General features: G+C 36.8%; 1 pseudogene; it reads left to right on the top strand.

Annotated features, from left to right (window-relative positions):
• Window positions 1–56: 56 nt before the first annotated feature.
• LOC102871171 lies at window positions 57–15262 on the top strand (annotated as a pseudogene).
• Window positions 15263–16893: the final 1631 nt, after the last annotated feature.

Here is a 16893-nt window from a genome sequence, read left to right as displayed (position 1 = left end):
TCTCTGGAAATGCAGAGTCTCTTGGGAATGAGGTGGCGGTGGGGCCTTCTTGAGGAATGGCGAGTGCTATCCCTTACCCTACTATCTTTGCCTCTTTATATTGGGTCCCTTACGAAGACGAGACGTGGGCAGGTGGGCCCAACCTCCCGCCCTCTCCGTGACTCAGGGAAACTGCTTCCCTGCAGAGAGATGTCTTGGCAGCAAACTGCTGCACTCCTCCCCCGCCTAGTTTCATACAGTGGGTGGTTTGACATCCCCTGGAGGAGGACAACGAAATGGGCTTTAGCATCATCCCTGTCCTTAAACACGCCCTTCTGACTGTTGGATAAGCTAACGCGTGGATTCTGACAAGAACCAGCATTCTCTGTTAAGTGACTGGCTTAACAGTGAAGGCCATCTGTTAGGTATCTCAAACTGGCCTTGTAAGAACCTTCCCTAAGGCTCCTGCGGACATTTTGGAGGACGTCCGTCAGTTTAGTTTGATCATCAGTGTGTCTGGTGTGAAGAGTTTGAACATCATAAACTAAAAGATTCTAAGCAGAATTTAGCAAGTTTTGGGTTGGTTTTTGTTTTGTTTTGTTTTTTTGCCACATCAAATAAAAGATGTAATTCAATCAAGGATGCTTCAAAGAGTCTTCATGCTAGCAGGAAAGGAATGAACAATTTAAAGTAGGGAACACCTTGGTGCCTGTAAAGTTAGCAATGTTTGGATATATAAACGCTTCAAAGCCAGAAGGTCGTGTCCACTAACAGCTTCATTATCGAATAAGACTAACCTCAGTAATTTAGTGTTGAAGCATAACCTGTAAATAAGCCATAATTGAATAAGTACAATAAAGATTGCGTTTTGTGCCTTTGATTTGTATGTTATTTTTCTCCCGAAAGATCTCGAGGAAGTGACCTTTTCAGTTCCACATAAGATTATCATTTTGTATGTTAAGCAGTTGTGCTTTGTGTGAAAAAAACCATCCTTAGTCATTTTAGTGACTCTTCCCCAATATGCATATCTTACATACTGAGGAGGAAAAGAAGTTCTCTTTGTAAGATAAAAGAATGACTAGAAGTGGGCAACCCTTTCTACCATGTTGGAATTCTTATGCTTGGCAAAATTTGTTAGACCAAATACTTGAAGATGTATTCTACAATATCCTAAGGGATTTTTCTAATATGAGCTTATGAATTGGCTACAAAATTTTATTATTAGGTGTCTTGCATTTTTGCTCAGGCCCTGTAGTTTTAAGAATATTTAGAATCTCAAAAACAGTTGATTTTACCTTAGCTACTTGGAACAGAATAATATCCAACAAAAAAAAAGAGTGAGGTTCTATTAGTTACTGCTGCGTCATCATACATAGACACCTAATGAATGCGTGTTTCAGAAATAGAGAAAATAGAGATGGCTAGTTCATTTTGAACACTATGAATAAACCAGTAAATCCAAAATTTTTCAAGAGTAGGAAAGGTTCAGATAGTGAACATTAAACAAAACCTGCCTTTTAAATAGAAATAAAATTTGGGTGGAGTAATAGATGCTTTTTAATGTTCTCCTTATTAATGCTGTAGAGACAGGGGTAAGATTGAGAAATCCCTCGTTAAGAAACTTAAAATTGGAAGCATTATTAACAGTTACCTGAAAAATACAGTAGCTTCATGGTAATGTTTTTAGTAACTATGTTATATTGGAAAATAAATAGCATATCTTCCCTCACTGTGACATAGTCTTTTTTTATTTTTCCCTTGAAGGTGAAAGATAGCAAAGATACATCTCAAGGGTAGAGACTGTGAGATGGGTCAATCTCCAAGAGTGAAGACCTGCAACAGTCTTTTTAGTAAGGTTACTGTTTTGCTGTGACACACATGATGAAGCCATTACAAGTAGGAATTAACTGAAAAAAGTACTGCTGTGGATGATTATAATCCTAGACTTTTGGTTTTAGAAGCTGTTTTAGTAAGGTGGTTTCTGCTAAGTGCCATGGAGTTGGTTCCAATGCGTAGTGTCCAACAGTATGATACCCTGCCAAGTCCTGCACTGCCCACCCAGTAAGTGCTATTCTTGAGTCCATGTTGCAGCTACTGTGTCAATCCATCTCACTGATGGTCTTCCTCTATTTCAATGGCTTGTCGTGTTAAATAAATGGTTAGCTACTTCAATTTATTTTTAACTAGAATTCTCATCAGTAATAGGCCCTTGTTTGAATCATAGCAAGTGCCAGTAGCAAAAATTGTATTGCTTGGTCTGCTATGTGGAGAAGTGCTAGCTACTAAAAATCTATACAACCTAAATTATGCACTGTATTTTATACCATCTGATAAATCAGTTTATTGTAGGAGTCCATACCTGTTCATTTTCACCTAGCAACTAGGACCAACACCTTTTACATATTAAAAATGGCTTGCACTAGCTGCATTGCAGAAGTCACAAGCAAAGGCATTTTATTTTTCAGACAGTAGAGAATAAAGCAAATCTTTAACCTATTGCACCAAACATTTATGATATTTCAGATTTTAATGAAACCAAGCTGGATATACCTTAAGTATTATCCAAGTTAGTTTTGCCATTTAAACAGCAACTTTGTAAAATCTCAACTCTCTAGGGCAATTTTTTTAATCCCAGCAGCATTCAACCCTTTGGTCTTTATCTTTTCAAGCAAAATAAAGAGTATATCAAAGGCCAATAAGAAAAGTAATAATCCCTTGGGACTCAGACTTTTTTTTTGGTTGGGGGTTTTTTGGTTTTTTTTTTCTTTAGGACTCAGATATTAATTAACATACACTGACCACTGTATTTTGAGCCTATACAAGGCACTTGATTACTGGCAAGAAACTCAAACTCATTGCCATTGAGTTAGAATCCATGCATAGCTAATCTTCCTTAAGCTTTCCAAGAAGTAGAAATTGCCTAGGAGGAGACTGTCCATCTTTCACAAGCAGAATCACTGGTGCATTTACACTATGAGAGAGGCATGACCTTTGGGTTAGCAGCACAATTACCAATCAGCACAATTCTCAAAAAGTAAATGAACATTAAAAAGGAAGAAACTAATTAATGACCTTATAAATTTGGTCTGAAGTGGACCTGAGCTGATACTCTTCACATCATTGACTACTGAGGCTTCTCTTAAACCCAATTGTCAAGTTATATAAAATGTTACAGATTGCAACTATTTCCAGTGACTTCTCTACTGGAAATAGTCTTATAGGTAACTAGCCTTACAATTAATCACTGTATAGGTATCTCCCATGTTATTCTTTGGGTGAAATCCGATCCAAACAAAGGAATAAATTGACTCATAAGATTACCTTTAAAAGTTACCACACTAGGCTAACAGAATTTGGTGAGCATATGAGGAGCTGTGTATATGTGTGTATGTCAAGGAACAGGAAAAATCAATGGGGATCTGAAAAGAAGTGGTAATAGTAGGCAGCCATCAATTTTATAAAACAATATATATGAATGAATGTATTAAATAATGTACATTATGGATTGTGTGAAACAATGTACATGAATAAAACACCATGTATACAAATTTTGTATGCAAACCAATATGTTACCACAAGGAAGATGGTCCTCTTTAAATGTAAAAATGCTGGCAAGCTCTGGTGGGCTAGTGGCAAGAAGCTGCACTGCAATCCCAGAGGTGTGCAGTTCAAATCCACCAGATGCTCTGCTGAAGAAGGAGGAACAATTGCCTCCTGTACCAATCAGATCTGATTTGATGGTATAAACATAAAAGAAAAAGTAAAAAAAAAGAATAATAATAAAAGAAATTTTTTAAAAAAATATAAAAATGCTGACTATTATGGACGTAAAACCCCAGAAAAGTTATATAAACCGCAGTGATAATTAGGAAGCTAGATGTCTTACTCTTTTCATATCCAAAACCCAAAATTAAAAGCTTGAGAGGATGTATAAATTAAAATTCTACTCAATTTATGGTCAAGGTATAGGAATGGTTGTTACGTGCTATTTCTCTCCCGTCTAACTGAAAAATGCCTCTCTTCATTTCCTACAGTCATTACTGTCTACAAAGCAAAGCATTCCCCACAACATATTTCTTCAAACATCTTGAAATTTTGGCATATTCCTACTCACCAACCTGTTCATACTCTGCCACCATGAATGTACACATATGATAGTAAACTCATTTCTTTAGAACACAAAAGACTAATTTGGCAAATTTTGGTTAATTTGATAATAATGTTTTCACTTTATTCCAATATTTTACCTACAATACATGGAGAAAATGTTTCTGAATCTTGAAGACCATAGATTCATCACTGAAGAAAATTTTTATACTACATCCACTACTCATATGTAAACATGATTAGGTTCCAAAGACTAGGCTATTATTCAAAAGTCAATGTTATTTGAAAATGGAAGACAATCATTATTGCCAAATTGGCCCAACAAAATGATACAAGCTAAGCCATTACAACCAGTGTTAACACTCATCTTGGACCTCAGTGTTCATTACTGCCACGTATATGTCACTTTTTAAATAGTTGCCTTACTGTTGTAAACTTGAAATGTCAGTAAAATTGTTGATAAATAAGGAGTTAAGTATACTCTTAACAAATGTAGAAATTGAATCTGAATGTTTCAAACCTAGGGTACACTAAATTTTTGATGCTTTACCTTAACCTATCATGACTAATAAAAGTAGATGATATAAAACAAGCAAAAACACCTGGTTATTCTCCTAGTTGTTCAAGTTCCAAATAACTAAATTTAATGTTGTATCTAGTCAACTATTTTTCATTCCACAACACTTTAGAGATGAGAAGTATGTAGCATTCATGAAAATACGTCATATTTGTTGATTTGCACTAAGAGTAATGAAAATGTATTCAGATTCATTCCACCAACTGCTCGAAAAGAATAGAAAGCTTTCCATTTGGTGGAGATAAAAAAACTGATAAAGACAGCCTTTACCTTCTTTTTGGTTACTAACGGAGTCAACAGATCAGATGCAGAGACATTACTACTAATTCTTTTTTATTGGGTTTTTTTTCATTTGAAAATTTACAAATCATAATGGTTTTTCAGTCAGTTATTGATAGACATTAATTACAGCTGATTAATGTCATTAATGACAATGTCTAATAAATCCCTTGTGGCTTAGTGACAAGAAGCTGCACTGCAATTCTGAAGGCACATAGCTCAAGTCCACCAACTACTCTGTGGAGAAGCATGGACAACCTCCTCCTTGCAATTATCTGCCTCTAAAAACTGGCCAGAAGGTCTGCTAAGGGTCAGTTCTGACTTGATGGTTCATAACAACATGTCTTTTTTAATTATAATTATTTTATTAATTTTAATGAACATTTACAGGGATTTTGGGTTTTCATTCATTCATTGTTGCACTATTTTCTCTACCCTCCTCCCCAGTTCGTTCTTCTTCCCCCCCCCCTTGAAAGTCTGTTTTAATTGTCCAGTTGCCACAATGCTTGTCAAAGCCAGTTCTGATTAATCTCCTTTGTCAGTGTGTCCTTTGCCATTCCCTATCACTCCTCCCTGAGAGAGACTTCACCCTGATTTATAAGGAAAAGGCAATGGCGTATTCTCTTAGCGACTTCCGGCTGAAAAGGGACGCTGTAGGTTTCAGGGGGACAACTTGTCTTTAGGTGCTTGTCACTAAGTTGATGCCCAACTCATAGCCACCCTGTGTGCAAAATATCATCCTTGTCATCTCCCTTATCCTTAAATAATCCCATTGCTGCAGAGACAATATCCTTCTTATCCCCTTTACGTGACCTTCTACTTTTCCCAGTATGATGGGCTTCTTCAGAGACTGGCTTCTGATAACTAGCCCAAAGTATGTGAAACACATTCTCACTGTCTTTGACTTTGGCTGCACCTCTTCAAAGAGAAGATTTGTTCTTTTGGCAGTCCATGGTATATTCAATAGGTTTCTAATAGCACAATTCAGTAGCATCAGTTCCTCAGTCTTCCTTATTCGTTGTCTTTCACAGGCACATGAAGTGATTGAAAATGCCACAGCTTGAGTCAGGTTTATCTTAAGTCTTTAAAGTCACACCTTTATTCTTGGGCATTTTAAATAAGTTCATACCAGCTTCTAAAGTCTATAATCAAAATTGGTGGTTTTATAAACCCTGGGGCTGAAATATATAAATTTAAAGGAAATTTAAAATCCTCTTCTTTTCTGGATTCAGCTGCTTTTATTTGTGTTCCTTTGGTGAATAGAGATCAATCAGTCTGCCTTACACTCTTTCAATAATTTTAATAAATGCCTTTGGTCTTCTTAAAGTCTTTACAAATAGATCTAACTATATTAAAATTTAGTATACCTCCTCTTCTAGTTTTTTTAAAATTTCAGTATTATAGACAAAATCCTTATTAGTTGTATCAAAGGGAAAAGCTGGTACCCCTGATATAGGTATGTTTCCACTCACCTATTTGATTTGTCTTTCCCATATTTTGGAAAAGTATTACACACACACACACACACACACACACACACACACACACACACAAAATGTACTAATGTTTTGAAAGTTTACAGTAGTGCCTTTTGTGTTTCTCATGTGTGGTTTGAGATTTATCCACGATTCATAGAATGAAGTTGTCAATTTTAACTGTTTAGTATTCCATTGAGTAATGTAACCCAATGTTTGTATCAGTGGACATCTATATTTACTTTAGTGGGGTTGTTGGGGTTTTTGCAATTATGTAAGTGTTGCAAATATTCTTGTGTGCCTATATACTTGTGCACATTTTAAAGAATCCCTAAGATCTGAAAGTGGAATTGCAAGTTCAGAGCATGCACATATGCAGCTTCACTACACACAGTTTGTTTCCAAAGATTAAGCCACTGCATTTCATAGTCTTCACCTTGCATACTAACCAACACTTAGCCTATTTGTGACCTATAACTTGTGCATGTAAATAGCACACTCATAACATATACTCACTACTGTTGAGTGAGTTCTGACTCACAGTGATGCACAGATTGGAATATTTTAAGAATTACCAAAACATAACACACAAAGCAAACACATGCTGTTGGGAAAATGGCACTGGCAGACAAGTTCCACACAAGGTTGCCACAAACTTTCAATTCCTGAAGCAGTAACAGTAAGTGCAATGTAGTGAAACAGAGTAAAACAAGATATGCCTGAACAAAAGTTTGATTTTAAGGTTTTCTAATTTATCAGTCTTTCAAGTTTTATGCTTGTGATGTCTTAAGGTTGAGTCTTCTTCCCACTTTCTTATACTTGAAAAACTCTCTCAAATCTTCATAATCCTTTGTGTATACATAGGAGTTTTAAGATTATCAATTTTTTCCAAAGCTAGGATTTTGATTAGAATTTACAATTTGGTCATCACTACAGAATTCTTACTTTACATTAAGATAGCATTGCTTCGTTTTCTTTCATGCTTTTCAATAATGTTTTAAAATTTTCTTCCAAACATCTCATTAGATTTATTCTGTTATATAATTTTTTATTATTAAAATGTCTTTAAAATTTGTTTCCTAATTCTTTGCAGTGTAAAGTTATATTTTTCTTTTATTATTAATATTAATGAAAATTTACAGACTTTGGATTTCCATTCATTCATTGTTACACTTTTCTCCCTGCCCACTCCTCCCCTCCAGTCATTCTTCTCTTTGAAAAGTTCTTTGTTATACAATCCCAAACTCCCCCCAAGTCCACTCCACTATGCAGCCTTTGATCTAGACTCCTGTCATGACAATAATGCCTAATCATATATCCCTTTTTAAACAGTTTTCTACGTCATCTGTTTCAATGCAGTATACATTACTTATCTCTATTTTCTCCCCTCAACCCCAACACCAGTCCTATTTTACAACAGTGGCACTGTGCAGTATAAGTCCTTTTGTGACTGAGAGATTTCACTCAGCATAATGTCCTCCAGGATCACCCATTTTGAATAATATTGCATGAGTCCCTTGTTTTTCAATGCAGTGTAGTATTCCATTGTGTGAATATACCAGAGCTTCTCTATCCATTCATTTGTTGATGGGCACTTGGGTTGTTTCCAGCTCTTTGCTACTGTGAACAAAGCTGCGATAAACATGGGTGTGCAGTAAAGTTATTTTTCCCTGTTAGTCATATAGTGCATCTATCAGTCTTATTAAAGACTATTCTTATAGTATAGCTGTAATAGTCTGTCCTACACAATGATAGCATCAAAATAAGAGTTTATCTTTTAAACTTTTGTTTCCTTTCCCCCCTTACTATTACTACTCAAACAGTGAAACAGTATCAAAAACTGAAATTAGTCCAGGACCAAATTTAGTTATTAATGACAAATTTTCACATCATCAAAAGAATTTTTAAAGAGCCTGTTAAGCAACTGCTCCTGCAGCTACTACCATGTTGAAAGACTACAAATCGAAATTATGTCATTTGTCCTTGGCTATAAAAAAACAGAAAAACCTATTTGGTAACTGAGATGCATCAAATTAAAGTTTTTAATTTTAAAATATCCTTTCAATATATTTCAAATAGAATAAATTACAGTGGTATTGTTATGTTTTATAATAGGCATACTCCTCATATATTATTTTCCATTTATGACAAGAGTAAAAAAATCTATTTTTCAACTGTTTTTGCACATTAACAAAATATATCCGAGAGTAATGAACACCAATGTGTGTGGCAAGATGAACGCTGGTTGTGATGGGTAAGGCTGTGTGTCCAGTTGGCTGGATCATGACTCTCATTGGTTTTGCAATTATGTGATAGTCATCCTCCATTTTCACATTATGCTGATTTTTGCATAATGATCTGGTCTTTGAAGCCTAACCATGTTGGTAAGTTCGGAGTTGAGTGTAATTATATTTTTTTAATTTTTATTTTATTATTTGTGTGTGTGCGTGTACTGTCAAATCAGATCTGACTGGTACAGGAGGAGATTGTCCCTCCTTTCCCGGCAGAGCATCTGGTGGATTCGAACCGTGCTCCTCTGGGATTGCAGTGCAGCTTCTTGCCACTAGGCCACCAGAGCTCCCCGTGTAATTCTATTTTCTCTTATAGTCTGAAGTAGGTCCTTGTGGTTGCTTAACAAACAGAATCTTTAAGAGAATGTGATCCATTGTTGAATGTGGGAGTTAGGAGAAAATAAAGGAAAAATATACAATTTAAAGAGCCAACATAAAGAGTGGGAATAAATTCAGGCAACCAGTCAGCTCATATACAATTGTGAATGAAATAAAACAACACATAAAGATTGCGAACAGCATGAAGCTCTATTTAGATACCTACTTTTCATTAGGAAATTAACAGCACACTTTGTACATTGTAGCCTCTATCTGTTGAAAATAAAGGCCACATGTTAAATATTTCTTAACCCTCAGGGTAAAGGCCTATCTAGACTTTCAAAGATTTCAACCACAAAGTTAATGCTTCTACAGATTAAGCATAATTTAAGTGCTCCTTTCTCATCCTACTGCAAATACTTGCACACCAACACATTCTATATACGCAAGCAAAAAACTATACCTAAATCTTGGACTTTGTGAAACTTTGTTATGTCTTTTAATCTCACAACCATGTCTTATTTTTTTATACAGTCATCACTCCAATGCATGCCTACACCATTCCACTTCTGGAGCATTACAATAATCTCAACCACATTCCTGTTCTCAAATTAAAATTTTAAATCCATTTAATTCATCAACTGAAATTGGCATTCAAAACTCTTCTCAATGAGTCACCGATGATCTTTAACTCCAATTTCTCTAATTCTCTATTTTTGTTTTAGCCTAAGTCCTGCTCTTAGTAGAAAGCCAAAAACTAAGCCCATTTTCAAGTCAAATCTAACTCATACCACCACAGTTTTGAGACTAGAGGAGGCTGCCCATCTTACTTCTGCAAGAGCAGTTGGTGGATCCAAACTGTCAGCAGCACAACTCCTTTCACCAGAGCTTCTTTTCCCTAGAAAATGATAAATAAAACATATTTCTTTACCTTCCCCTGGCCCCAACCCTTTTTTGATGTGGAGATTTATTCAAGCTTTTTTTTTCCTTAAAAAAAAACCCAAAAAACAAAAACACACAAACCAACCAACCAAAACCATACATGGTAGACAATACATTTTCACCAAATTGAAAGTAGTACAAACTTTTAAAACACGTCCTTAGTGGTGTATCATTTAAAACAGAAGAAATTTTTCTTTTTTTGCAAATAAAAAGCATCCTGCTGTGTTGTTAATGCATACCTTTTAATGCTGACTGTTGTCTGTAAAGTATTCACAACTTCTACTCTGTAAAAAGAACTAAATGCACGTTTTCTACAAAACTGGAAAAAAGTACTATAAAATTTTGTGAAAGCCTGCATTTTATATTGTACAAAAAGTTAAGCCAGTTTTTCTCTTCAGATACCAAACTGTACTTCCTTAAGCTATTACAGTCTTTTAAAAAAACCCACAAAACCTATTATAGTCTTTATTAACTGTTTCAACCATTTAATTCAAAGACAAGGCTACATTACATTGCTAATCACTATGCCTAGAGTTAATAAACCAATCATTTAGAATAGGCAAAATTACAAACTGTGTGACAGAGACGTCACAAAAAGAAAGATTCCAAAATAAGCCCATTTCTGCCTTCTAAGATAGTTTTACTTTAACTCAATTGGATATGCACAAAACTACTATACAAAATTGAAAGGTGAATATTCTAAGACATACAGTATTATGGAAGGGCAAGGACACAAAAATTACCAACTGGGAACTTCAGAAATTTTTTGTGGAAATAGTAGCCTTTGATCTCAACTGTTAAGGAAAGGGAAATTTCAACACATAGTCTTTAATCTCTCCAGGAAGTCTTGGCATATTTTGTAAGATATGTTTTGCCTTGACATATTTTGTATGCATTCTGGCTGCCTAGTGTTAAGAAGCTGTGCTAAAATTTTGAATGCACATTGTACATGGTTCGTTTCCACCAGAAGTTCTGTGGGAGAAGGATGGGCAATCTCCTCTTTTGTGATTTATTGCCTCTAAAAAAGGCAATAACCACTGGAAGGTCAGCCATGAGTTGATTCCAACTTGACACAATACATGATAGGAACTTATTTAGGTTTTTTAAAATTGACTGTTATGTAAGATTATTAATTCAAATCTGAAATGAGTTAAAAGTACAAATGAGTGAGGCAGTAAGAGATCTTTAAAACTAATAAGGTGTCTGAGAAACAGTAATACCAAGTCAAACCAGAGGTTGCTATCTCGAAGTTATACTAGACTGTATCTCTATAAAGAGCTCTGGTAGCACACTCATAAAGAACTTAGGTTGTTTACTAACATGTCAGTGGCTCAAACCTACCCTTCTTGGGAGAAGGAGGTGGCAGTCTGCTTCCATAAAAATTTACAGCTTTGGACACCCTAGAGGCAGTTCTGTTGTCTCAAAAGGATGGCTGAGTCAATTTTGACTTGACTGCAATGGGTTTGAACATTTTGTTCTGATGTAAAAAGAGGACTGCATTATATGCTATTGTTGTCAGCTGCCAAAGAGTTGATTCCAACTCAGAGCAACCCTGTTTACAAGAGATGGAAAACCTCCCTGATAGTCCACCATCGCCATAATCTCCACCATGCTTAAGGCCATCATTGAAGTCACTGTGTCAATCTATTTCCTTAGAAGTCTTCCCTTTATATGACTCTTCAACTTTCCAAGAATGATGTCCTTGTCCAAGGACTCATCCCATCTGCCCAAAATAATGAAATAAATTCTCACAGTCTTTGCTTTTAAGGAGTATTCTGTCTGTACTTCTTCCAAGATACATTTATGTTCTTACGGCAGTCCTAATAATTTAATGGAGAAAAAAAAAGATTGGACATGAAATTCTCAGAGTTGGGTCTGAATGACAAAAATCAATACTTACTTGTATTTCATAATCAAAACTGTAATTCTTATTTCCTCACTAAATCATCAGCCTTTTTATAGGAGGGAGAAATCTTAACTCTCATTATTTGCAAAAATAAATTTTGTTGCTATTCACAAAATTAGAACATTATACAAGCTTTGTTTCAAATTTAGACTCGAAATTTTCCTTTGTCTCTAGCTTAATTATTAATTTGGTCCTACTGTATTAACTTGTTTTAGTATCAGGGTTAACGACTTGAGAATTGCTATAGTTGTTAATCAGTTGCTTAACCCTGAAACCTTTAGTTATCATATAATTTTGTTTTGCTGCTGGTAAAAAAAGGTGTAACTATTTTTCAGTTGCAATTATGGGTTAATTTTGGACTAGAAAATATAAAAAGTATTTAACTTTATGTATCATTAACAAACTAGTTTACTTCTGGTGAAATTCTTGAATAGTACTTACCTCAATGTTTTCCTCATCCTTTATATGTAACATTGAGTTTATTTTGGTATAGCTATGGAAAAATTAACAATCTATTCTAAAGCTTCAGCGTATGTATCACACATTTTTAATGATTTATTTAATCTGATATAAAAATTTAACACATTTCCACCTCAATTCAGGGTGAGGATTCAAAAATAATCTGGAAATGTCTATTATTCTGAAAAGAATGATAGTATTTTCTAGTGAAGTAGAAATTCTAAATGGTAATTTTCTGTGGAAATGTCAGAGACTAGCAATAAAGTATTCTGTGGGTGGTGTGCTGTAACACTTATAATCATGTGATGTTAAATGTGCTATCTGGATTGAAGCTAAGGAAACACTAGGCTTTATTTTGGGTTAAGTATTTTCAACAAAGGAGCCTAGGTGGCACATGGTTAACCCGTCAGCTGCTAACCGAAAAAATAGGCAGTTCAACCAATTCATTCCATGAGTGAGAGACTGGTGATCTGCCTATGTAGATTTCAGCCTAGTAAAACCTATAAAGCCGTTTACTCTGATGGGCTTAATGAGGAATGTGGCATTAGGATTGGAGGAAGATTCATCAACAACCTGCATTATGCAGATTGTTATAACCTTGCATGCCGAAACTGAGGAGGGCCTGAAGTGTTTGCTGCAGAAGGTCAAGAACTGCAGCTTTCAAATTGATTGAAGCTCACCATCAAGAAGACGAAGATTCTCACCACTTGGAAAACTGGCAACACCATAATAGGTGGAGAAGAGATTGAGACTGTTAACAATTTCAGCTTGGGTGGTTTTTGTTTTTGTTCCACAATCAACACTGTTGGCACCAGCAGTCAGGAAATCAAAAGATGAACTGCACTGGGAAAATCTACTGTCAGACATCTTGCCAGAGTGCTCACGAGCAATGATGTCAGTTTAGGGACTAAGGTGCACCTGACCCAAGCCATGGTCTTCATGATCACTTGCTTTGCATCAGAAAGCTGGATAATGAATAAGGATGACAGAAGAAGCAATACCTTTAAGTTGTGATGCTGAAGAGTTCTGAACATTCCAGGGACTGCCAAAAGAACAAACATGTTTGTCCTGGAGAGGGTGAAACCAAGTTGCTCCCTGGAGAAGGTCATCATACTTAGAAGGATGGAGGGGTAGTGTGAGAGGAAGGCCCTGGAGATGAACTGACACAGTAACTGGGATAAAGGGGTTAAATGTGTCAGAGTCAGTAAGACTGGCTCAGGATAGGATTAGGGTTCAGAGTTACTCTTCATGGAGGTGCAGGCAAGAGCCTATCACATTTTATTCAACTACTTGCCAACTGATAACAATTTCTATTGTTTAAATTGTTTTTTTGCTATTAGAAACAATGATATATTTAAAAGTTTTAGATGTATTATACCTAACACAATTTATACATTTAGCATCAATCATTAATTGATGCTAAATCTAAAGGGGTCAAGTTTTGTTAAGGAATAAGGTATGTTACATAATCTCAGAGCTCTTGGAATATAAATCTAAGAGTGTCTTGTTGGGGTATAGATTAAATACATCACACTGCTAACTTTACTAGATTATAGTAAAAGTATCTCTAGGAGGGCTTGGGACTGGAAGCGGGGTAATTCCTCTCCTGACATTGCTTTTGGATGAAAGTATGCTCTTTCCACATTAGAAGATGGTAACCTTGGAGAATAACCATGGAGAAGGGGATGAGTTCAGGAGAACGGCTGGCTTCCAGATCATCTCAGGTTTCAACTGTTAAAGTAATAGCCAAGGAGGTGGAAACAGAGCAGACTCGTAAAGAGAAACGAGGGGGCTTTGTATTGGTCCATGCAGGTGCAGGTTATCATTCTGAATCCAAAGCTAAGGAGTACAAACATGTATGCAAACGAGATTGCCAAAAGGCAATTGAAAAGCTGCAGGCTGGTTCCCTTGCAACAGATGCAGTCACTGCAGCTCTGGTGGAACTTGAGGATTCTCCTTTTACAAATGCAGGAATGGGATCTAATCTCAATCTTTTGGGTAAGATTGAATGTGATGCCAGCATAATGGATGGAAAATCTTTGCATTTTGGAGCAGTTGGAGCACTGAGTGGAATTAAAAACCCAGTTGCCGTTGCTAATCGTCTTCTGTGTGAAGGACAGAAGGGCAAGCTCTCGGCTGGCAGAATTCCTCCCTGCTTTCTAGTTGGAGGTGTTTACAGATGGGCGATAGATCATGGAATACCCTCTTGCTCTCCTAGCATCATGGCTACAAGATTCAGTTTAGCTGCATTTAAAAGAAACAAGAGGAAACTAGAGCTTGCAGAAAGGGTAGAAACCGATTTTGTTCAACTAAAGAAAAGAAAACAATCAAGTGAAAAGGTAAATGATTCAAGCACTTTGGACACAGTGGGTGCCGTGGTTGTGGATCAAGAAGGGAATGTTGCTGCTGCTGTTTCCAGTGGAGGTCTGGCCTTGAAGCATCCCGGGAGAGTGGGGCAGACTGCTCATTATGGATATGGCTGTTGGGCTGAAAACACTGGAGCTCATAATCCCTACTCCACACTGTGAGTACCTCAGGATGTGGAGAGCATCTCGTTCGCACCATACTGGCTCGATAACGTTCACATGCTTTGCAAGCTGAGGAAACTCATCAAACACTGTTGGAGTCTATGCAAAAGAGTTTATCAGTTCACCTTTCCTTGCAAGTGAAGACAGCGTTCTTGGGGGGTGGGGTGATTGTCCTCCGGTCTTGCAGATGCTCTGCAGAGCCTGACTCCTCACAGAGTGAGCAGAGACTCCTGGTGGAGTTTCTGTGGAGCCACACAGTGGAAAGCATGTGTGTTGGATACATGTCGTCACAGGATGGGAAAGCCAAGACCCACATTTCCAGGCTCCCTCTGGGTGCGGTGGCAGGACAGTCCGTAGCAATCGAAGGTGGGGTGTGCTGCCTGGATAGCCCAGTGAACTGAGTCTTCAGGTCGAGCAGGAAACATCTGAGAAGCATTCCAGAACCTCGGCTTTCTGGGCCTTTTAACCAAAGTTGGATGTTTCATCTTCCTCCTTCTGGAATTCCTCATACAACCTCATGCACCATTCGAGGCACAAGTGCTGCTGTAGCTAGCTTTTAGTTATGTGTGTGAGCTTGACTGAAAGTGTGTGTGTGTGTGTGTGTGTGTGTGTGTGTGTATGTGAGAGAGAGAGAGAAAGAGTGTGTGTATGTGTACTCAATTCTTCCTTAAAAAATAGTAACTTCTCTTTAATGTGTAAACTAAAACAGAAATGATTAAATCTTCTTCACAAAATGTGTGCTTTAACTGTTTACAAAGCAAAACTTAAAAGTTTCAGGAAATAATTTTAATTTCATAAAGAGGTGCCAACTGTTGTTGATTTGTCTGAAATGAAGAGTCAATCTGCCCGTTTAAATGGTCTGACAGTGGTACTGTAGCATATAATAATCTTAATAAGTAATGACGTGTTTTTATTTGTTAACCAGTTTAAGTGGAGCCTGTGGTAGCTTAAACTGTGGTCCTCATACCTCATATGGGGCGTTTTTCGGTAACAAAGAATGATTTCAGTGAAACAATCTAGAAGAGAATTGAGGTCAGACCTTTTAAAATAATAGTACTATTGATAAAATTTGTACTTTTCCCCTCTAGCTCTTCTAAACTTCAACACTGCATAGCCTCAAGCTATAAGTTCTATAATGAGTATTTGAGAAGAACAGTAATGCAGAGTCTTGAATTTGTGTACAGTGGAATATGATTTACAATGTAACACTGTAAATAAGAAGCCAAAGTCTATGGAAAAATTCAATATTATCTTTGTTCCTTGTTTAAATATGTATTTTAACATAAAGGCACAAAAATAAAAGAAGCATATTACTGGGACAAAAAAAAAGTATCTCTAATGTTTAATTTATTCTCCCTAACCAACACTTTACATATTATTTGTTGCTAATTATAGCACGAATGTGGTATTCATCCATATTTCCTTAATTATTAGAAAGATTCATTGATTACTCATTCATGTTCTCTTTTATGAAATGGCTATATTTTACTAATTTTTCTACTGTAACATGTCTTCTTTTTGTTTAATAATTTGAAGGCAATACTCCATTTCTTCATGAACAAATTCCTCCATACCTGATATGGGAATACCTCCCCTCACAAGCTTGCCTTGCCTAGATCCTACATCCCCAATACTACAAACATGTTGTTGTTGTTGTGTGCCGTCGTGTCGCCTGCGACTCATAGCGACCCTATGTACAACAGCCCTAAACTCCGCTCTGTCCCGTGCCAATCGCACTGTCTCTGACACTCCCATCCCAATTATCCCAGTCACTGAATCAATCCACCTCACAGAGGGCCTTCCTCTCCTGCACCGTCCCTCCACTCTCCCAAGCATGATGTCCCTCTCCAAGGACCGGTCTCTCCTCACAACATGTCCACAGTATCGGAGCCTCAGAATCCTTGCCTCCAAGGAGCCACCCGGTTTAACCCTTTCCAGGACAAATATGTTTGTTTTCCTAGCAGTCCATGGTATTCTCAATACTCTTCTCCAGCACCACAGCTCAAAGGCATCAATTCTCCTTCTATCCTCC

Source organism: Elephantulus edwardii, unplaced genomic scaffold (assembly GCF_000299155.1).
Source record: "Elephantulus edwardii isolate Elephantulus edwardi_28Jun2011 unplaced genomic scaffold, EleEdw1.0 scaffold00257, whole genome shotgun sequence".
In the NCBI taxonomy this organism is placed as follows: Eukaryota; Metazoa; Chordata; class Mammalia; order Macroscelidea; family Macroscelididae; genus Elephantulus; species Elephantulus edwardii.
The sequence above is the reverse complement of the archived record's forward strand: the minus strand, read 5'-3'. Positions and strand labels throughout refer to the sequence as shown.